The sequence below is a fragment of the Bos mutus genome, chromosome 12 (genome assembly GCF_027580195.1).
Source record: "Bos mutus isolate GX-2022 chromosome 12, NWIPB_WYAK_1.1, whole genome shotgun sequence".
NCBI lineage: Eukaryota > Metazoa > Chordata > Mammalia > Artiodactyla > Bovidae > Bos > Bos mutus.
This window is the reverse complement of record NC_091628.1, coordinates 3,000,678-3,024,741: the sequence shown is the minus strand read 5'-3', so window position 1 is coordinate 3,024,741 and position 24,064 is coordinate 3,000,678. Positions and strand designations below refer to the sequence as shown.

The 24,064-nt window shown below is 41.8% G+C and overlaps 1 long non-coding RNA gene across 1 annotated transcript in view; it reads left to right on the top strand.

The window, feature by feature from the left end:
- Window positions 1-340: 340 nt before the first annotated feature.
- LOC138990247 (uncharacterized) overlaps window positions 341-24,064 on the top strand; it is a 39,442-nt gene continuing 15,718 nt past the window's right edge. Inside the window, exons 1-2 of the long non-coding RNA XR_011466365.1 lie at window positions 341-549; window positions 3,099-3,215. This is a non-coding gene — a long non-coding RNA (uncharacterized lncRNA). The remainder of the gene's footprint in view (window positions 550-3,098; window positions 3,216-24,064) is intronic.

Sequence of the window (24,064 nt, the reverse complement as noted above, 5' to 3'; positions counted from 1 at the left end):
ATTCATTGAAAACCCTTCATATGACAAGTACATGGAGCATACAAAAAACGTACGTATGTAATTCTCCCTTGGACTTTCAGTTTTAGTCCTGCTTTCAGGAGAAATGCATGCATGTGATATATGTCTGTGGTCATGAACCTCCACGACGACCCCCGCGATCTCCAGTTCACGCTCTCCAGCTCCGCCCAGTTCACGCGCTGCGTAGGCCCCTCCCTGTCGCACTGGGATGGACTGGGAAACCAGTGACCACGGCAGAACTGACGGCTTAGCATTTCCCAGAGGACACATAAAAAACAGCATCTTCCGTTTTGGCTTTCTCTCCTTCCTCAGATGACTCACTCTGGGAGAAACCAGCTGCTGCGTCATGAGTGCGTTCAGGCCACGTGTGAAGAAGTACCTGGGGTAGAAGGGAAGCCTCCGGACAACAGCCAGCGAGGAACTGAGGCCCGCCAACGACCACACCAGTGAGCTTAGAACTGGATTATCTGGTTCCAGACAAGCCCTGCTGCACAGCCGCTGCTGCCAACAGCCTGACTGCAGTTGGAGACTGTGAGCCTGAACCCCCTCCCCGCTTAAGCAGCTCCCTGCTTCCTGCCCCTGAGAAGCTGTGAGAGAGAATAAATGTTCGTTGTTTCAAGCTGCTAAATTTGGGGGTAATTTATTACACAGCAATAGATAACCAAAGCAACTTTATACTACTGAACATTGAAAACTAAGCAAGGGAATCATGTTTCCATTTTTGTCCTAGCTGCTAAGAGATATAAGCCAAATGTTATTTCTGATTGTGGTTGGTTTTCTCAGTCAATACTTGTTGATTTATCTTCTTTTCACCTCCTTTTATTTTTTGTTTCCCATCCACTGTCCACTGGTTTTTATTTTATCCTTCTTACTCATTTATTGTAAAGCTTCTAAAATCTTTTTGGATATAGATGCACAGTAAAACAGCAAAGTAAGAACAGTAGATATTAAGATAGGGTTCCAAGCACTATCAGAGGGATCACAATCTCATTGGAGTGAAAAGTGATCGAGCAATGTGGCACAGTATATTACTAATGTTCAAGCAAAGATTGCTGTTAGAATTCAAAGAAAGGGGATACCAGGAAAGTTATATTTTCAGTCAAGTTCCCCAGGAGCAGACTTTGAGATAGGATGTGCATTATGAAAAAGCTCTCAAAATAAACTGCTAAGGAAATGAGGAAAGTAAGACAGGGAAGAGGAAGAAGCTATTTCAAAGTCTCATTGAAGATGACTCCAACCAGGTCCTGCATGAGAAGGCTGGAACGTGAGAACACTTCAGAAAGAGGCCTGAGCTCCCATGCTTCTCTACTGGTCACCCACCGGCCCAGGGCCTCTAAAGGACAGGGATGCTCCCAGCACACCCCCTCTTAGGGCCCCTTGAACATGCAGGCAAAGGCGCTGCAGCAGCTTGAGGGAAGTCCTCTAGAGACCCAGAAGCTGTCAGTGGTCCAAAGAAAGAGCACGCTGAAACCAAATGAGGACACAGAAACGTTGAAGTGATCTGAGGGCAACTGCCTAGAGGATTGAGGTCTGCTCTGTTAGGGAAAATTCCATTCAAGGAGTGGCTCATGACCTGTAAGGAACCTCATGGAATACACTGAATTGGGATAGACATGAAGGAGAAAGTATTACAGAATCTAAGTGGTAAAATACTTGCTTGGCGACTCAGATGGTAAAGAATCCACTTGCAATGTGCGGCGGGGGGATCAAAGTTCCATCCCTGAGTCGAGATCTCCTGGAGAAGGGAATGGCTACGCACTCCAGTATTCTTGCCTGAGAATTCCATAGACAGAGGAGTTTGGTGGGCTACAGTTCAGTGGGTTGCAAAGAGTTGGATCTAAGTATAACAACTAATCCCAATGACAAAGGAGACAAAAGCTCTCAGGCATTCTAGAATGATTTGGTATTATAACTTAGACTCTTTATTTATTTTTCACCCTATTTTTAATTCCAAGGCGGGATCTTAGGCCTATCTCTTATTTAGGTTATTAAAATACAATCATTTTCTTTAGCAAAAAGGTAGGGAGAGGTTTAAAAAAAAAAATCTCATGCTTCTTCTAAACCTTAGCAATGCTATATTTTCACCCATTCTGTTTCTAAAATACAAATACAGAACAAAGCTCTAAGCTAAATCTTAAACAAAAAGAAAGCCTGGTGGAAGAGGATGAGACTCCCTAAAGTGTTTTAAGACTCCCTCTTCTATTATTATCATTATCCCTGGGCTGCTGAAATTTGGAAACCATTTCAAATACAAGCTGTTTAATAATATGTCTCTCTCTCTCTCTTTTTTTTTTTTTTTTTCAGAATGTATTACATTTACCAACCAGTAAAGTGCTGCAATAGCTTTTCCTTCTATATACACTCTAGGATATAGTCTAACTTTATCTGGAGTTGGGCATGAAGGCATAAATCATTAAGCCCCTGCTTGCCTGATCAAGAGCTTATCTTTCAGAAAAATCAGGCATCCAGGGGCTGCTGTTCACAGAAGCTCTATTTTCTGGCTCTCCATCAGGATTGCAGACACTTCTCCCCAAGGATTCATCAACTGCCAAACAAAGAGGAAGGCAGGTCAATGATACCAAAATCTGCAGCTTCAGCAGCTTCTAAAGCTCCCAACCAGAAAAAAAAATAAAACAAAGAGAAAGACTGAAAAAAACACAGATGCAAAGGAACTATAACAAATGGTCTTAAAATTCATAGGTTGCATTGTGGAAAGGAGACTCTTAGAACCCTACAACAAGCATCTGGTGCTCTAATGATGGACTACCAACCAGCCTAAGGAGATACTGGCCATGATTGTTTTAGTAGCTAAAGTCCAGTTTTGTATGCCATTCTGTCATTTTGACAAAAGAAATTCTTCATGACACCTTTTGTCATGTTATCATGACTTAAATGTGGATGAGCCGTACTGAAAGCGTCACATCTACAGGATGTAGGCACTGCCTTCTGGTTGAATATTTCTCTTTCAATTTGTTCCCAGATACCCTTGCACTTTTGCAACCCCAATTTTTACCCACAAAATGTTAGGATCCTACCCAAAACAGGAACTACTGCATTGAGAGTTGCTACTTATTTTACAGGTGAGAGAGCTGTGACTGAGAGAGGTCAGACAAGCCTGCTCAAGGCCAGTCAAAGCCTGCAGTCACCTGTGTTTCCATCCAGAGCTCTTCCAGCTACACCACAGTTCAACTAAGAAGGTAATAGACAAATTTAAACTGCAAAGTGGTTCTGTGTAAGATGTAAAGAATCTTTTGAAGGTGAGACATAGGCAATGAAACTTGGATCAGTTCAGTTCAGTTCAGTCACTCAGTAGTATCTGACTCTTTGCAACCCCGTGGACTGCAGCACACCAGGCCTCCCTGTCCATCACCAACCCCCGAAGTTTACCCAAACTCATGTCCATTGAGTCGGTGATGCCATCCAACCATCACAGATGAGAGGAAAAGCAAACCCTATCACTTCAGCTCCAAATGACAGAATGCCATGGTCAAGGCCGGTCAGGGCTGGACTGAAGAACCACAACCAGCTGGGGCTGGAGGCAGAAAGTATGGGGTGTGGGGTGACTGAGTGAGTGGGGTGGCTGAGCTAGGTTTCTCAAGCCTCCTGTGGATCAGAGCGAGTGGGGTGGCTGAGCTAGGTTTCTCAAGCCTCCTGTGGATCAGTGAATTTGAATTAACAGGTTCCAGGACATAGGGGCTGCCCTCGTGCCATCTGGCTCTTGGGAAATTAAGGTGGGTGCCTAATAGCCAGGGAAAGCTACCATTTTTTCAGTGGTCATGTAAAGATGTGAGAGCTGAACCATAAAGGAGGCTGAGTGCCAAAGAACTGATACTTTCATATTGTGATGCTGGAAAAGACTCGTGAGAGTCCCTTGGACTCCAAGGAGATCAAACCAGTCAATCCTAATGGGAATAAATCCTGATTATTCATTGGAAAGACTGAGGCTGAAACTGAAGCCCCAGTAATTTGGCCACCTGATACGAAGAGCTAACTCACTGGAAAAGATCCTAATGCAGGGAAAGATTGAGGGCAGGAGGAGAAGGGGACGACAGAGGATGAGATGGTTGGATGGCATCACTGACTCGATGGACATGAGTCTGAGCAAGCTCGGGAAAACAGTGAAGGACAGGGAAGGCTAGGTGCTGCAGTTTGTGCAGTTGCAAGGAATCGGACATGACTTAGGAACTGAACAACAGTAATAATCCTGGAGTGTGGGAGCTCCATAAGGGAAGTAGAATGCAGACGTTACCAATTGTTCTGAGAAGGGAAACTCACCAGCCTTTAACCATGGCCTTAAAGTTGGGTGAGCAAACCATCTCTGAAATATTTGCTACAAGTGGTAATGAAAAAAAGTATTATCCTGCGTCAAAACCACAGGTACCCACAGAAGCAGCTGTGAATAAATGAAAACAACAACACCATCAAGAATCAAAAAGCCTAGGGTTGAGTCTCTGTCACTCATTTGTTATGTGGCCTTAGACAATTCATTTAACTTCCTCTGGACCTCAGGCTCTTCATCTGTGCATTGAGAATTCACATAATTCACCTCATAGGACTGTGGTAGAGATTAAATATAATAATGTATATTTAACAAATACACATATTTCATGCTTACATAAAATATATACTTGTAAACAAATTAATTTTCACCCTATTCACAGATATTATGTAAATGGAATGGTATCAAAATATTTTTAAAGAACCATAGTCTTATCGCTACATATACGCACAATCCTTCTAGCTCTCAGGGAGTGTCTTTTTACTACCAAATAGACAGAGCTATAAATTGTAGATTCTTGATATGATAGATCAGGATAACTCCTTCCAATGTGTTGTGTTCTATTGCCTCAAAATAATAAACTGCCAAGACAATATCATGCATCATATTACTGGCAGATTATTCAGTGAAACTCCCAAGGAAAGGAACTTGCAGCTCACAGACAGATGCTAAGTTTCGTCCTTTGTTAACTCATCCTTCTTTGTAAAGTCCTGAGTTTCACAGAGTAAGAAAAAACTTAAAATAATCAGAAAAAGACATGATTCATGAAAACACTCCAAGTTCTTGGAAACACAAAACTTTAAAGTTATCAGAAGTAAAAGCAAGATAAAAATAAATCAATTTGAACTTAGAAGGACTACGTTGGGGGCAAAGATTTATAAGGGGTATCAAGGAGTGGGAGTCTGACTATAAAACATTCGGAGTTCTTTTCCAGACTTCAGAAGTTCTCAATGATTCTCAGTTCCTTTTTTTCAGGAAGCACCCTGCTTTTGATATCAATAAAAGAGACTCAAATGGGCCCATAACTGAGTCTTTCTCATTAAAATCCCTTCCCTCATCAGAAAGGGCGGTAGAGCAGACCCCCAAGGAAGGAAAAGGTCTGTCAGTTAAAACCCTTGTTCACATTCTCTCAAATGCTGAAAAGGGTTTTCCAGGAAGACCTCAAACGTTTCCAAGAGACAGAGCTTTTCTTTTGTGTCTTTTCTCCACAGAAACAAGACTGGTGAATTCCTCTATTTTTTCAAAGCACCATAGTGTGTACACTTTTTAAATGCTTATAAAGCAGTAGTCTGCATAGCACAGTTCCCGAAGAACTGATACTAATGAAGTCCATCCCAAGCATAAATTTCCACTCCTTACTTACAAATCCCAAATATTTAAGAGTATCCACTTACAAATGCATAAAAGTTGTCATTGTGTGTTTACTTGCCTACTCTGTAACCTTGAAACTCCTGGAAACCTTCCAGTAGCCTAGTCCAAGTGCATGTATTCTCTTACCACTCAGCTGGTTACTCCTCCTATATCAGTGGCCAGATAATAGGAAAGAACAAATCTGACTCCATATTACATCCATTTCTTTTACTTTAACCTTTGTACTATATTGCTTTTACTTTAAGAATATTGACTATATCCTAAAATATACAGGATAGCCCATTCTCAAGCTTCTGACCTTTAAGGGTATGACACTTTTGCATTCATACAGAGATAAAAAATTGCAAAATAGAGAATAACTTTTGTCTTAGTGCAGGTTTACAGGAACCTCATGACCTGACCTACTTGGACAGCTGCAAGAACAAAGAATTCTGACACTAAGAAGTTTGCAATAACAAACCAAACAAACAAACACCATCTCTCTTTAGCATAGAAGAAGCCTGAGTTCTGACTTGGGTAAGATGATTCTCTAGGACACTAGGTGGCCATCTTCTCAGACTTCCAGCTTCCCAAATAAAGTCGCTATTCCTTGCCCCAACACCTCATTTCCTGATTTACTGGCCTGTCGTGGGGCCAGCAGAATGAGCTTGAACTGAGTAATAGTCACACATTCACTTCTGGTGACACATCCAGTCACTGGTGAGGGGCATTAGACTAGCGCACTTGGCTTAGACAAGTCGGGACTTTGTGCTGAATCATGTGTGAAGGGGTTGGCAGGGCACACATTAAGTTTTAAAATGGCCATTGGGTAGGAACCCAGCAGGGTCTGTTAGCAGTGTCATGAGTACTGCACTTAGCATGTTAATACAGGTTTTATTTAATCATCAAATACCCATGAGGTATTTACTACTATTCTCATTTTATACATGAGATGACAGTTGTGGGAAGAATTAGTAATATTCCTAAAAGATCAGTGATATGCCCAATGTTACATCATTTTTCATAGTGGAGCCAGAAACTATACCTAAGTTGGTCTGATTCCAAAACCTTTGCAATTACCTGGTGTGCTGAACTTTGCAGTAAAACCTTCAGCAGATATGGTTTTTGTTGGATCATCATCATGAGTTGCTGTTGAATCATTGATTCGATTTCTTTGGAAGCTCTTAGCAAATAACAGGTGAAAGATACTGATCTTGGACAATTTTCAGTGAATGTGTGTTAGTCACTCAGTTGTGTATGACTCTCTGCGACCCAATGGACTGTAGCTCGCCAGGCTCCTCTGTCCACAAAATTCTCAAGGCAAGAATACTGAAGATTCCCTTCCCCAGAGAATCCTCCTGAATCAGGATCAAACCTGGAGTCTCCTGCATTGCATGTGGTTTCTGTGCCATCTGAGCCACCAGGGGCGCCCCAGACTCTTTTAGTTACTCCTAAACCAATTCAGTCAGATTCACCTATACTGAGACTGTTCAATGAAATGCCTGTATGAAAAAACAAAGAGAACTACAGCCTTGCCATGAGACACTGAGAATAGTAGAGTTATTAGGAGGAAATACCAAAATATCATTGATTCGCGGGAGAAAATGTTCCTGTTCTGATCCTTGCATGCTAATACTACAGATGGACCCAGCTTAGCTGAGGCATGCTCTGTGCTTCAGCTGTTTACTTAAGCAGCACCAGGTTCTCAGAAATAGTTGCTATGCCAACCAGCCCCGGGACTATATATACATTCATGACCAGGGCTTATTCTTTGGGCTTTGTTACCTCTCTTTCAGAAGTTTGAATTGCTTATTGCTAAACTGCTTGCATTCATGCATTACTGCCTCTGATAGTCAGAGAGCTTCCTTTTCTCCAGCAGGAGAAAAGCCCAAGTGGAGGTTTGTAGCCTGTGTAGAGCAACCTTCTGACGTCACAATTTTATAGTCAGGGACCAGACTGCTCTTTTTCCCCAGGTTTCTGAAGATTTGGTATTTAGATGATAAAGGGCAGTGCCTTTGGTCATCTATTATTAACTGTCACATGTATGCATTGCCATGGAGGTTCTCAGAGGGGGAATAAAGTGTGCTTTGAGGTGCCATGATTATCATGCTTTTTTAATTTCTTTGCCACATTTTTAATGGGGCATATTTCAGAACAGCATTAGCCAACAAATTTGTCCAATCAATCCAGCTCAGGTCTCTTGCTACAGCTGTATTTAAATAAACCTGTAATGCTGAAAGCTGAAGAGAGAAAGCTCTTTAATTACCTTTTCTCCTGTTTATGTTACTTTGATGGCTTTTGTTCAAATGCCTCTGAATTTTCAATCTGTTTATTTTCTAATTATTGGATGACTACATGCAGCACTACCATTTCAATTAGATTCTGATGGCTGATAAAGCCATTGTTGACAGGGAGTGCACAAATGAATTTGCTTAAACCAGATTAGTGATGTTTGTGTTGCTGCATTTAAATAAAACCAAATATCCTGGTAGCAATGTGATCAAATGTAGAAAAATTTTTGTAAAGAAAGAAAAAGCAGTTCTGTGAGAAATCAGGTTTTCAACAGAGAAGCTGTTTCCTGTTAAGACATCATTTTAAATCCCCAAGTATGCTGCCAGTTCTTCAAACAGATTACAAACCCAAAAAACAATCATATAATCTCTTCTAACAAGACATTTGCAACTAGATAGATTGCTTTAAAGGAGAAAGAAGTAGAAAGAAAGTCAAGATCTAACTACTGATAATGCATGCTAAATCCATTTGAATTGATAAGGTAGAGAAAGCATGGTGATAAAGCTTAAGGGGTGAAGACTTTATGTTCTGCCCAAGAGATCAATACTTCTGGAAGAAGAAAACTTGGAAACATTTCCATCTCCAGTTTACATCTGAAATATACATGACAGATGAGGCAAAGAAGAAACAGACAGGCTATTTCCCTGGAACCCACCCTGCTCCAGCCCTGCTCAGGCTTGCTTTGTTACTGATGTAACAACTGTGCGAATGACAATCTTGAAGTGTTAAAATATTTGCAAAAAGGAATGAAAATCTGCTGTTTCTCTCAAGTCATTAAAGCAAAGCCAGAGGGCCTAAATAAAACAGAACCATGTGTCAAACTGAACAGAAACTAACATCCGTGCAGAGCGAGTCACCAGCCATCCCAGCGCTCAGCTCCATGTCGTGATACAGCCTCCCAGCTTGGAACTCATCGCCCACCCAGCTGGTCGAGGGCAGAGCTGTGGTAAGGACCCTGGAGTGAGTCCCATGACTGTGCTCTTGCCATCTGGTGATGGCCGGTGATCTAATTTGATTTCATCTTATATTCACTTGCTGAGCTGTGCTGTGCTGAGTCACTCAGTTGTGTCTGATTCCTTGCAACTTATCTGCTATTTTCTTTGCCCTCTTCATTGAGCAGATGCTGAGGTGTTCACCAAGAAAACTCAGCAGAGTTGGAAGTGAGCGAGAAGCACTGCCCACCCTGTACATGTTCACAAACAAAGCCTGGTGTTAGATCTTGGGGACAACAAAGCCCAGAGCGGTTGGCTATGCTTCTCACCTTTCAATCATACATTTTGATATAACAGTAAAACCAGCTAACAGGGGCTTCCCTGGTGGCTCAATGGTAAAGAATTGGCTTGCAATCTAGGAAACGCTGGTTCAGTCTTTCAGTTGGGAAGATCCCCTGGAGAAGGAAACGTCAACCCACTCCAGTATTCTTGGCTGGAAAAACCCATGGATAGAGGAGCCTGGTGGGCTACAGTCCATGGGTTGCAAGAGTTGGACACAACTTAGGGACTAAACCACCACCAGCTAACAACTAGATAGACTTTTCTCTATGTGAGGCACTTTCCTAAGCACTTTACAGACAGCTCATCTAATCATCATCACAAACGTTAGGGGCTCATTTCCACCACCCCCTTCTCACAGATAGGGAACAAGGGACAGAAAGAACTCTCATCTGCTTAGTAAAAGAGCTGGATTCTGACCTAGGCAATCTTGCTCCAGAGTCCACACTGAGCCCGAGTGGGCAGCACGTGACCCTGCATCATGCACGTGTAAGCGGTACTTACATCTAATTGTGTATCTCTGGCCAGTGGAACACTGAAACAAAATTGCTTTTCTATTACTTGTTTTTCATGACTATTGCTGCTGATAGTTGGCCTGATAAAAATGTGTTTCTAATTGTTATAAAGTATAGAATTTACAACATTTCCCTATGCCAAATTTATAGATAATATATTTATACCCTGTTTCACAAGTAAATTGCCTATATACTTTCACACTAAAGGAAAGAACTCTCTGAAAGTAACATCCGCTTGTAATGTATCCTATACCTACTGTTCAAATGTGTAGAGCATTTCATTTGGTCCTCACAGCAAGTTCATGAAGTAACATAGGTGTTATTTTCTCAGAGTGAAAAGCAAAGAACCACGCATGGGAAAATCAAAGACAATAATCAGTCAGATTAGTTCCAAAAAATACAAGAAGGAAAATGACAGATGTAGTGATTGATGAAGTTGGTTTGCCCATAACAACTGTTGAATAAGTCAGACAAACTGCTTAAGATACTAGGGAGAGGTCTGTAAGCCCATTAAGACTATTGTGTTCTGAATACCATTCCATGGGCTGCGCGGGGGTTACATAAGGAGAAACCAAACTCTTTAACCTTCAAAGACTTATAATTTGAAGAGATACACACTTAAGTCCATGTAAAGAAGAAAAATATTTAACACAGCTCCATCTCTCTCTCTTTCTTTTTTCAATACTTCACAGCTTTTGGGATCTTAGTTCCTCAATCGTGTCCCCAGACCTGGAAGCACAGAGTCCTAACCACTGGACTGCCAGGGAATTTCCAACACAGCTCCATTTTATCTCCTGATAAAATACTTGAAAAAAGTGCCTGTCTGCTAATCAAATATCCAAATTATTTACAGGATTATTGTTAAAGTGTTAAAGCTATTATTGAGGGAAGAATAAATAGCGCAGTGAAAGCACTGGGTAAGTTTCTCAAAAGGATGCAGAGGATTTAACATTGACGGGTAGAATGAAGCTGCAGCCAGAGGAGCTGTTGTAACTCGCTTGCTGCTAGAAGTCAGGAGTCACTTTAATAAAAGTTTCTATTGTGTGAACTCAGAACTGAGATCTGAAATGCAGGTAATGATGGATCTTGAGGGTAGGTAGCATGTAGGAAGAGTAAGCACTGAACTCTCTTGATTTCTTGTTCGGCAGTAAGGTTGTGTTGCAGAAAAGGAGTTTTATGATGATAAAAATTCTATACTGTATTTCTAGTTTGAAGGTTACTGCCTTTACCTGTTGTGATCTTAGTTGCACATTTTTGACTGTTGTGCTGTGCTGAGTTGCTCATTGCTCTGACTCTTTGCAACCCCACGGACTGTAGCCCACCAGGCTTCTCTGTCCATGGGGATTCTCCAGGCAAGAATACTGGAGTGTATTGCTGTGCCTTCCTTCAAGGTATCCTCCCAACCCAGGGATTGAATCCAGGCCTCCCACATTGCAGGTGGATTCTTTACCCTCTGAGACACCAGGGAAGCCCATGAATACTGGGATGGGTAACCTATCTCTTCTCTAGGGGATCTTTCCGACTCAGGAATCAAAGCAGGGTCTTCTGTATTGCAGGCTTGCAGAAGATTCTTTACCAACTGAGCTACCAGGGAAGCCCTTGATAGACATAGCTTATTCATCTCTCTTATTTGACCCCTCCCTCCTACCCTCTTACTCACAATACACTTCAAACATTTATGGTAATGAAGTAAAACAAATTCCAGTGGACTGGGTCAAGGTGTACATGTGAGAGCTGACTGAGGAAAAGAAAGAGCCGATTCTTATCAGCGTGTTATGACAGAACCGGGCAGACATACCACACGTACCCAGGAGCTAGACCCAGGGATTATTTCAGAGGTCACACCAAAACAGCTGCATTTCTGCTTTTAATTCCAATTACATATGACAGTTTACCTCAACATAACCTACAGATAAATTCAGAACCTGAGAAGGTGTAATAGTTACACATCTTGTCAGAATTTTGTTTACTACAAACCTTACAGTCTTACTGTTAAGCAGTGTATGGCCTTAAAACACTATGCCAATTTCTCTGAATTTTCTTTATCTGTAAGGGATGGGATTGAACTGGGAAGAGATGTAAACTCCCAAATCAGCTAAAACTGCGATTCTAGGCACTGTGACATGCAGAAATGATCTTTCAATACATTGTGTTACCTTAGCATGCTTCAGCCAGCTCTTCTCTCATTGTGTGATAAAGAGATGCCCTCCAGAAAGCAATACTATTGTTTAATACTTGAACTCACAAACATTTATTTTTGCTGTATCATTACTAGCATTTTATTTATATTTTAATGTTTTTTTTCCTTGTCATCAAATATAGTTGTTTCTTCACATTGAATTCTCAGAAGGAAGAAAGAAAGCTTATATTCTGTTTCAAGTCAGTTTCATCTTTTAAGGCTTGAAATACATGGCATGTTAAGTCTCACATGGATGTATTGATAATCAAAGTATCTAGGGAAAAATCAAGCCACCCCTCTCTTCTCATCTACCCTTCTGTTAGAGGAAATGTAACAAAGGGAGGGGAGGAGAAACAAGGAAAATAGAAAAAACGCTTTTCAAGATTTTGAACTAATCACAATCAAAATAAAGTGCTTACAAACGTCCTTCCCTGTAAACACAGGATGCTGAGAGTCTAGCCTGTCTTGAGAGCGTGTTTCTTGCCCCTCCTGCTCCATGCCGATTGCTCTGTGCAGCTTCACCCCTGCCCTCCTCACCGTGATTGCCTCCCTCAGCTCTGCCTTCCTGGTGCTCTGCCTGCCCTCCACACCTCTGCTCTGATTGCTCTGTCTCCCCGTGGCTCCCTCTAAGCTGCCCTGCTCCTCCGTTATCTTCTTCTACTTCAGTAACCCTTTCCGTGCGCTCCGTTTCTCCCCCTGCCCTCCAATCACTCTTGTGATCTTTCTGGCCCATGAAGCTTTTGCTGTGATCGCTTTCCTTGATTTTTCTCTGATTTCTTTGCCCTCTCTGGCTTTCTCTGCTTACTTTAGAACTCATAAAACCTTTAAAGGTTCAGAGATTAATTTCAGTTTGGATAAGCACCCAAACTTGTGAGTGCTTATGCCAATTCTTTACTAAAACTCTGGATCTAAAAATCTCACTGGGAAGGTGAGCATTATAAAAGTTCAAGTACTTGGAATTTTATCAAGAGAATAATTTCCCCTCAAATACTAGCCTTTCTGCTTCTAATTCTGGGTACAAAGAAAAGAAGATGGCCATTGTTTACTGTGCATAGTGTATCATCTTTCTTTGCATGTGGGCTCTATATAAGATTAGAAAACCTAGGAGGGTGCTGAGAAGGAGCCCAAGCAAGCACTTTTTTAAATTCATTCAGTATAGGTTTATTAAATGCCTACTACATGCTGCTGCTGCTGCTGCTGCTAAGTCGCTTCAGTCGTGTCCGACTCTGTGCGACCCCATAGACGGCAGCCCACCAGGCTCCCCCATCCCTGGGACTCTCCAGGCAAGAATACTGGAGTGGGTTGCCATTTCCTTCTCCAATGCATGAAAGTGAAAAGTGAAAGTGAAGTCGCTTAGTCGTGTCTGACTCTTAGCGACCTCATGGACTGCAGCCTACCAGGCTCCTCTGTCCATGGGCTTTTCCAAGCAAGAGCACTGGAGTGGGGTGCCATTGCCTTCTCCCTACTACATACTAGAAGTGCACAAAGCTATACTTCAATCTCAATGAAATAATCATAGATTGACCTTCCATAAATACATTTTATAAACTGTGTATATTGTAACCATAAATTATATAGGAAATGTAAAAACTATTATACCATGTCTCCCTACCACTCTTATTTCACTGTCCAGAATTTAAAAATTAGATATTGGTATTTACGGGCTTCCCTGATGACTCAGCGGTAAAGAATCTGCCTGCAATGCAGGAGACCACTTAATGCAGGAGACCCGATTCGATCCCTGGGTTGGGAAGAAGCCCTAGAGAAGGAAATGGCAACCCACCCCAGTATTCTTGCCAAGGAAATCCCGTGAACAGAGGAACCCTGCAGCGTACAGCCCATGGGGGGCTCAGGAGTCAGACACAACTTAGTGACCAAACCATCACCACCACTGTTATTTACTTTCTGTTGAGGTAGGAATTGCTAGGTAGTCAGAGTAGGACTCTGAGACCTCGGTCTTATTTTCAGTAAACATCCTGCTCCATTAACTTAAAACTATACCCTTTGTCCCAAATTCCTGGAATGTGTCCTTGGTCTGATAAATGATCAGCGCTCAGATCCAGGGAAGGGCGGTAATTCACTTCTGTTCCATATGCCTGAGGGAAAAACAACTGGTGATCGTTAATCTTAAACCCATACATCTGGTTGATTGTGAAATGAAAAAGGGTGGTGACTTAATCTGAGGATCAAAAGAAGCCATAAAGATATAAAATTAAGCATCTTGACCTTTAAACTGATGGGTTAAAAATGACATATTTTAAGGATAGGAGCCAACCAAAAATGTACAGATTAATATTAGTAAAGATAAAAAACTGCTGCAATCCCTGACTTTTGGGGGACTCTTTACCCCCTCACAGTGTCTATGCTGAGACTTTTGTACCTTCCTTCTCTCTAGTAAATCCTATTCACTTGCTACCATGAGCCTTTGTGTGTCCATGAAGTTCATTCTTCGGCTCCACAAAGAGGAACTTGGATTCCCATGTCACGGTTACCTTAAAATATGTATTTCCATCATCCCTATCACAGAGCAGCTTAGGTACTTTTAAATCTAAAGTTTTCCCTCATTCTGTTACCAAACAAAGTTTGTGTGCCTGACATACTGCTGCTGCTGCTAAGTCACTTCAGTCGTGTCCGACTCTGTGTGACCCCATAGATGGCAGGCCACCAGGCTCCCCTGTCCCTGGGATTCTCTAGGCAAGAACACTGGAGTGGGTTGCCATTTCCTTCTCCAATGGATGAAAATGAAAATGAAAAGTGAAAGTGAAGTCGCTCAGTTGTGTCTTACTCTTTAGCGACCCCATGGACTGCAGCCCACCAGACTCCTCCGTCCATGGGATTTTCCAGGCAAGAGTACTGGACATACAATAAGTCCAAATAATCTGAAACATGGGAATTTAGAGCACAGGAAGGCCTGCTGCTGCTGCTGCTGCTGCTAAGTCACTTCAGTCGTGTCCGACTCTGTGTGACCCCATAATCGGCAGCCTACCAGGCTGCCCCATCCCTGGGATTCTCCAGGCAAGAACACTGGAGTGGGTTGCCATTTCCTTCTCCAATGCATGAAAGTGAAAAGTGAAAGTGAAGTCGCTTAGTCGTGTCCGACTCTTAGCGGCCCCATGGACTGTGGCCCACCAGGCTCCTCCGTCCATGGGATTTTCCAGACAAGAGTACTGGAGTGAGGTGCCGTTGCCTTCTCTGCAGGAAGGCTTACTATGGGGCAAAGCACGGAGAACAAGTAGTTAATGCTCAAAAACACCTACCTCTCTGATGCTTTGTGAGGGAGAAGTTTTTACAGGCAAAATGTGGGGTATGGGGTGCAGAGTGTGTGACTTCCTTCTGATTGGCTGGTGGTGAGGTGATAGAGAAGTATCCCAGGAATCCTGTGCTCAGCCTGAGGTTATCATCCTCCACCTGGATGAGGGCCTTGGGTCTACAAAATAACTCAGAAGTGTTATTATATACTCCCCTGGGTATATATTGTATACTCCCCTGGGTATATATTGTATACTCCCCTGGGTATATATTGTATACTCCCCTGGGTATATATTATATACTCCCTGGGTATATATTGTATACTCCCCTGGGTATATATTGTATACTCCCCTGGGTATATATTATATACTCACCTGGGTATATATTATATACTCCCCTGGGTATATATTGTATACTCCCCTGGGTATATATTGTATACTCGCCTGGGTATATATTATATACTCGCCTGGGTATATATTGTATACTCGCCTGGGTGGCCTCAGAACCCAGCCCAAAGCAGCACTCTTTCTTGACTGCTCCTGCCTTGTCTCTGCATCCCCTCCCTTCCACGATTAATAACTATTTGAACCTGCCCTTTGGAAGTCATGGAAGATCAAGGAAGCCTATTTCCTACAAACAAGAAATGGGACATAGAAAGGATTTGACCCACAAGTTCCACAGGGTCCTGCTTGGTTTCAATTTCTTCCTTTCCTGGTCAAGTCCCTACCACAAAGAATGAGAAATGAATAGGGTGAAATCATAATTCTTTTGCTTGATGCCTCCATCCATTATGTAGTACAATTCTTTGTTTAGCTTTTATTTTTACATTCTGTAGGAAAGTTGGAAAACTGATTTTTTATAGCCAACATTAAGTCAGATTGCATAGTCTGAAAATATCTGAAATGCTAAGCCAAAAAGTAAACTCTATCTTCTGTCCTACTAATATATGGGCATTTGCTCCTGTATCCCTTTGTTATAGGAGTCCCAAACTCATGAGTCACGTCTGTCAAAAGATCTGTTTCACTTGCCTGTAAAATATTTGCGAAATCTGAACGTGAATTCTACAGCAGACTGGTAACTGCCACTTTGCCATTCTCTCCAGTAATATCTAGTCATCTACTGCCCTATTTCACACATAACGCACCTAGTTCCATAGGCATTTGTATTTGTAATTCATAACTGAGTATTAAAAGGGAGGTGAGATGTGGAGGGACATGAACTTTTGATAATAAATAACTCAATACACCCTAACAACAGGTTTGCTTGAAATGTCGTGGGAAAATGTAAACTTTGATTAGGGCTCAGTCTCCCACAACTTCTTCATATGGGTTTCTTGATAAGTCCCAAAAGAGCCTTATGCAGTGTTTGGGATGAGTGGGTCTGCAAAGAATTCTCTTTTAGTTGAAGCTGGCAGGAATAAGAACTTTCTTCCAAACATGGGGATATTGCTTTCCATTGCTAACTTTGGTTTCAGGATCGGGAAAATAATGTTTATAGGAAATCCCTTAAGTAAAATTGCATAGGTTGTCAGGCTCTTTTATGATACGGTGAAGTAATGCCTGAGTATGTAGGGCAGTAAGATTACAATTTGTCCATATCCTTAATTCCAGCAGAATCTTACATAGAAAGTATCACTGACAACTGCAAGTTCCTTCAGAAAATCAAGGGGCCAGAAATAAGTTGAATTTACACTGGCTATGCTGCTTCTGAATTCGCCCTGTGGAGCCACCTTGTTTAATATCAGTATCAAATGGAGAAGGCAATGGCACCCCACTCCAGTACTCTTGCCTGGAAAATCCCATGGACAGAGGAGCCTGGTAGGCTGCAGTCCATGGGGTCACTAAGAGTCAGACACGACTGAGCGACTTCACTTTCACTTTTCACTTTCATGCATTGGAGCAGGAAATGGCAACCCACTCCAGTGTTCTTGCCTGGAGAATCCCAGGGATGGGGCAGCCTGGTGGGCTGCCGTCTACGGGGTCGCACAGAGTTGGACACGACTGAAGCGACTTAGCAGCAGCAGCAACATCAAAAGTATTGTTGCTACTATACTTCCTACTGTTTTGGAAGCAGTCAGAGTGTGGTATACAGGACAGGATTAACTTTGCCCAGATTTAGGTTTGGCCGTTGCCCTCAGCACTGGGAGGTAATTTCTAAACCTTAAGAATGTCCACTGATAAGAGTATCTTTGTTGGGGGTGAGGGCGGGGTGCAGGGCGGTGCTAGATAGTCTACACTAACAAAATGACTTGTGGTGGAGAACCTTGTCCACGTGGCCTCAGCTCAACCCCTGGATGGGCTGGAGACTAAGGTCAGCCACAGGGACGGTCATCTGTCACATAACTGAGCCCCAACAACACTCTGGACGTTAAAGACCGGGTAAGCGTCCCTGTTGGCGAAGCACATGTGTCGAGACACCGTGTTGAGAAAAATAGGCCCTGTCCACATAGCCCCTCTGGGAGAGGACCACTGGACGCCCCAGCTCTTGTGTCCTGGATCCCCCTCTCTGCAGCTCTTCCCTCTGCTGACTGCATCTGCATCCTTCCCTGTGACAAACGCAGACCATGAATATCACAGCTATTCTGACTTCTCCAAGTCTTTCCAGTGAATTGTTGAACCTAAGGACAGTCTTACAGACCCCTGAAATTGCAGGTGGAGAAGGTTGAATGAGAATCTGAGAAGGTTGAATGAGAATCAGAATGAGAATCTGCAATACTTTAGAAATTCTACAGTGACTTTCTCAGTGGTCCAGCCCTACAACGCCAACTGTTGTCAGAAGACAGAGCCCCTCAGACTTTCAGCCTTTATCTAGCTCACAGAAAAGCATCTAGGCATCCAAGCAGAGTAGCCTAAGCTTTCAAGCAACAATACGTGGATTCTTCCTCTTTCCAACTTAAGGCCCACAAAGAGAAAGGAAAGGCAGCCAACTCATCTTTTCTTCATTTTCAACACCTTATTCAATAAGTTTTCCTAAAGCTGCTTCTCAGTATCATCTCATTAAGGAAAAAGATAATTATGATATTAATGCCTTGCTTCCAGTACTGAGTGAAGCCACAGGCATTTAACTTCACACTTCAAAGAAGTGGGTACCAATATAAACCTGACACCTATTATTCAAATGCAAATCTCAGAGTGAGACTGAAAACTCAGTTTCTTTTCATTTCTGACTACAAAGAGCAGATGGCATTTTCAGTGAACTGATCTCAAACTGCCTGTGGGACTGGAGGGAAAACACAAGGATGTGTATAGCTCCACCTTCGAAAGTAACATATTATATTTGGAAAAATATACATCCAGACTAATTCCACCCCTGATACTAATAACATGCTGCCAAACACTGGGAAAGCTTTTACCCCTACCTATCACTTTCCTCCTTAGGATGAAGTTTCAAACCCTAGAACAGAAACACAGAAAGCCTGCTGGTACACACCCAGGCTTTCCTCTCTCCGAGTATATCTTCTACAAAATAATCACAGGGCACAGCCAATGTGGAACCCGGTACAGACACCAGGGCGGCTACGGACGCCTACTCCTGCTACTTATTGAAGTAGTTATCGAGTACCTGTCACTGTGCGGAGCACAGTCGTTACCTCCTTCCATCCTCCCTACAGCCCTGGAGGGAGGAGGTGCTATTCTTCTTATTTTATAGAGATGAGGAATCCAAAGTTTAGAGAGAGTCAAGGACCTCTGCAAGATCACAAATCTAGCAACTGGGAAAATCAGCCTTCCAGCCCCACTCTGTCCACCTCAAAACAGTTTTTTAATTGATGCACATTCGGTGCTTTGGTTAATTAAAGATTCTGATTCTAGCAATTTATCTTCTGGATCCTTAATGGATTGCCAGTTTTCAAAGAATTAAAGTACAGTAAAATATCCTCAAGATTAAAAATACTCAAATTATGCAGAATATAATCAAATTGTTCTTGGATGCTTCAGATGATCCTTTACGTACTGGTAACGTCTCAGGTGCATCAACCAGCAGAAGAGTGATTGTGCTAATGAAGTGTAGGTCAGAAGAATAACATATAGATCAGCTTCCACGTACATATAATCATTACCCTAATTCTCACAAATACTTTTGCAGAGTTCATGATGTAGCAATCTACTAACTTTTATTCAACACAAGTTAACAAATCTTCATCCAGTGCTTTCTGTGTGCCAAATCCCAAGGTAAGCTCTAGGCAGCCATAAGAGTGATATAGTGTCGGTTCTTAAGGAGGACACATTCTGAATTTGGGACAGTGTATTATCCTCCTTGCAACAGAATTACCTTGGGGCTTGCCACAGAATTACCCTGACAATATTTAATTTAATTAACTATGAGGCTTCCCTGGTGGCTCAGACGTAAAGCTTCTGTCTGCAATGCAGGAGACCGGGGTTCTATCCCTGGGTTGGAAAGATCCCCTGGAGAAGGAAATGGCACCCCACTCCAATACTCTTGCCTGGGAAATCCCATGGACATGGAGGAGCCTGGTAGGCTGCAGTCCATGGGGTCGTGAAGAGTCGGACACAACTGAGCGACTTCTCTTTGAGTGGAATAGTAATAGCAGCAGATGTACATTTTTTAAAATGACAATTGGTATGTTCACTGATATTGTAAAGTGACTACTGTTCTCTTTCTTCTCCTCTCCTTTATGTTATCTTTTTCAATGAGCTATAGTTTTTACCTCACACGTCACCCAAGCTCTTTTTGAAACTTTCTCTCTCTCTTACACACACATACATATCTTAGTAAATAAATCATTGTTGGTTGTGTTTATGGTATTATCTAGTATCTATCAGTGTTGCAAAAATCCCTCTTATGACACTTGGGAGGGAAGAGAAGCAGGGAAAAAAAGCAGAAGGAAGAAAGGAAAGAAGCATAACCTTCCCTTTGGCAGATGTCTGGGAAAAGGAGACCCTTTATGAGATCACTGCATCAAAAGGAAGTAAGAAGTTTCCAGGCTGCCAGTCACGAAGCCACCAAAACTCACTTCTAATGAAAAAAGAAACTGTTAACTCCTGCACTGTTGTGAAATACTTACCAAAGACACCTTCCCTGCTAAGTGTCATTCATTTCAGGAGTGAAATGCTGTAACAGAGAAAAACGCCCAGGGCAACTGGGAACCGGGAAGTGTGTGGTTCAATTGTCCCTGTAGGGGAGGGAAAGCGTCTTTCCTTGACAGCTACCCCTACTTAACTACTGTGCAGTCAGCCCTCCCCTGCATCAGAGAAAATTCAGCCTTCCAGCGGATTCCCTGCCATCTGCCTGATGACTATCAGCCTGCAGTCAACACACCTTGAATGCTTAACATCCTCAGCAATCCCAAGGGCTGCCTCTGGGGGGCAATTAGAAGATCCATGGGAAGAAAATCTTTACTTTGCCACTTGGCTTCTGTTTCCAAATTTAGTTGAAATTCTGGAAGACAACATTCAGCTAATTGTTCTTTCCTCATTTTTTTTTCTTCACCTTGATGCTTTTGGGGTATCCATAGCCAACAGCCACGGAAGCTGAGGGGGTGACAAATGGCCATCAGGAAGACTCGAGTCCCCAGAAAATCAGCAGAGGGTAGTAAATTGACAGTGGGGGGGGAGGAGGGTAGGAAGGAATGAAAACAGAACAGAAGAAGCTCAGGTTTTGGCCCCAGAGCTCCACCAGGTATGTGCCAATTTATTCACCCTGAAATCTAAGCGATTCCAGATGGAAACATTTTCGTTTGTTTTTATTATCTCTTTACTTTATTGGGATTTAAGTAGTTAGTATTTGAAAGTTTCCTTGTATAGGGCTAAGAAAGAAGTTAAGACAATTACTCAGAATGTATGGAGGGAAGTAGGGGAGCTTTAATCACTTAGATCACTAGAGTAATCACTTAGATCACTAGAGTATAAGACTCAGTAAAGTCAAGATCTGCTCTTCCAAAATGTATTCTCATGAGAAAGAAAAAAAAAAAAAGGACAATTTTTTTTTTTTTTTTAATACAAAACACATGACTGGTCTTGAGTACAATCGAAACATGTCTCCCTCATCCATTCGGGCCCTAGCAATACCCAAAGCTAAATGACAGTCCACCAGTTCAGTCCAGGGCCTGAAAACTTAGATAATTGCTTGGCACCTTCAAAGTTTGAAAAGTCTTGTGAAAAGTGGTATGGCTGGTAGAAAGAGTTTTTAATTCAGCCATTATTGTCCTCCCTGCTACATTTTTGTCTCCGGGTAATTTCTGTCTAATTCCCGTTGTTGCATGATTTCTGTACATTTGAACTAATAAACCCTTAAAACTCTTCAATTCAGATCCACGTTAAGATTCATAGCCTACTCGCTTTCCTAAGGCACCCACTTAAGGAGGTCATCAGCTCAAACATATATAATGCCTATGAACAATGGCATTTTTCAATACCGTATTTAAAATTACACTAAAGTTGAAACAAAATCTTCCTAGTTAAAATAGGAAGTGGCCTGGTTTCAACAAAATACGTATTCAACCATTCAACCATACTGTACCTATGTTCCAAGGACAGTTTTTTACCTTCTTAAAGACATTTTAAAATGCAGTGGACATTTCCTGTAACATCTTAACATGGTTTTCAATCACTTTCATGCAGAATTAAACTTAGATTGACTTTACAATCAATACTCAGTATCCTTTTTTCCTAGATTTTTTGGAGACAAGAAGTAGTTCTCTACATTGAAAATAAGAGATTTTTTGCATTCAGTTCAGTTCAGTTCAATTCAGTCACTCAGGCATGTCCGACTCTTTGTGACCCCATGAATCACAGCACGCCAGGCCTCCCTGTCCATCACCAACTCCCAGAGTTCACTCAGACTCACGTCCATCGAGTCAGTGATGCCATCCAGCCATCTCATCCTCTGTCATCCCCTTCTCCTCCTACCCCCAATCCCTCCCAGCATCAGAGTCTTTTCCAATGAGTCAACTCTTTGCATGAAGTGGCCAAAGTACTGGAGTTTCAGCTTCAGCATCAGTCCTTCCAATGAACACCCAGGGCTGATCTCCTTCAGAATGGACTGGTTGGATCTCCTTACAGTCCAAGGGACTCTCAAGAGTCTTCTCCAACACCACAGTTCAAAAGCATCAATTCTTTCGTCCTCAGCTTTCTTCACAGTCCAGCTCTCACATCCATACATGACCACAGGAAAAACCATAGCCTTGACTAGACGGACCTTTGTTGGCAAAGTAATGTCTCTGCTTTTCAATATGCTGTCTAGGTTGGTCATAACTTTTCTTCCAAGGAGTAAGCGTCTTTTAATTTCATGGCTGCAGTCACCATCTGCAGTGATTTTGGAGCCCCAAAAAATAAAGTCTGACACTGTTTCCACTGTTTCCCCATCTATTTCCCATGAAGTGATGGGACCAGATGCCATGATCTTCATTTTCTGAATGTTGAGTTTTAAGCCAACTTTTTCACTCTCCTCTTTCACCTTCATCAAGAGAAGAATTTCTGTTTTGAAGATGCAAATACCTATATATGTGGAATCTAAAATCTGACATAAAAGAACCTATCAACAAAGCAGAAACAGACTCACAGACATAGATAACAGACTTGTAGTTGCCAACTGGCAGAAGGTTGGGAGAAAGATGGACTGGGAGGTTGAGGTTAGCAGATGTTAGCTCTTGTATATGGAATGGATAAACAAGATCCTACTGTATAGCTCAGGGATACGTTCAATATTCCATGATACTGGAAATAGCATAACAAAAAGATTATAAATAAGAATGAATGTATATGTGTGTGTTTATGTTTGTGTATCTCCATATACATGCATAACTGAATCTGTTTGCTGTGCAGCAGAAATTAACATTATAAAACAACTCTACTTCAATTTTTAAAAATTTAAAAACAAAAGAATTTCTACCTGTCAGAATCCGAATCAAAAGGAACAAGCATAATAACTTTCTTTTAACTGAAAAGTGAGTGAAAGACCTCAAGAGTATGACTTACACATATCAACTCTCAGGTCAGAGTCCTGGAACAGCAAACAGCCTGTTTCCAGCCTCTAGATCCCAGTTGCATTATTTGAGATTCCCTCGTTAGTAGCTCCTAGAAGCTGGAAGTGAGTTCCAGAGATGTGACTGATGCTTTGAACTCAGTAGGTTTCTGCAGGATGAAATTTTACACCAGGGTTCCAATTAGAACCTAAGGCTGATTACTTACATTCATAGACCTCCTGTCTAAATCCCAGCTTTCCTCATCACTTGATCGATGTTTCTTCACTAGATGATTGACTGTGGGAGCATTTTAGTGATTCTTCCTCAGAGATCTTCTTTCTATTGCTTTTGGGGAAGCTCCAACGGCTTTGCTTTAGCAAACAGAGAAGCTGGTAGTTCTGGAGCCTCCCTGCCTCCATTTATAACCCGACAGAACCACTTTCAGCAGTACCATCTTGAGCAAGTTACTAACCTTCTCAAAGTCTCAGTTTCCTTATACATCAATGTAAATACTTAACACACTGATCTTAAGGAGTCCCTTTGAAAATTAACTGTATAAAATATCATAACTGTATAAAATATTCTAAGAGTAACTGTATAAAATATTATATAAAGTTATATATAATATATAACTGTATCAATATTATAACTGCATAAATGTTTATAAAATACTATAAAATATATAGTACATACTATAGTAAGAACTCAAAATATGAGATACTATAAGCTTTTATTATTGTATTATTACATACATTATATATGTGTTTTATATATTATTAGGTTTTTCTGGTTCACTGGAGTCTCACTGGGGTATAACACAAATTACAGCATAACCTAACACACCCTTGAAAATCTCCCTAAGGTAGTATGAGCACTTTTGAGTACAGAGCTTTGAAAAGACACAGCATTTATAGCAAATGTGGTCAGTGCCCTGTTGATATCCTCTTGTGTGTCTTAAATCACTTACTGCGTGCAAACACCTAGAACTCT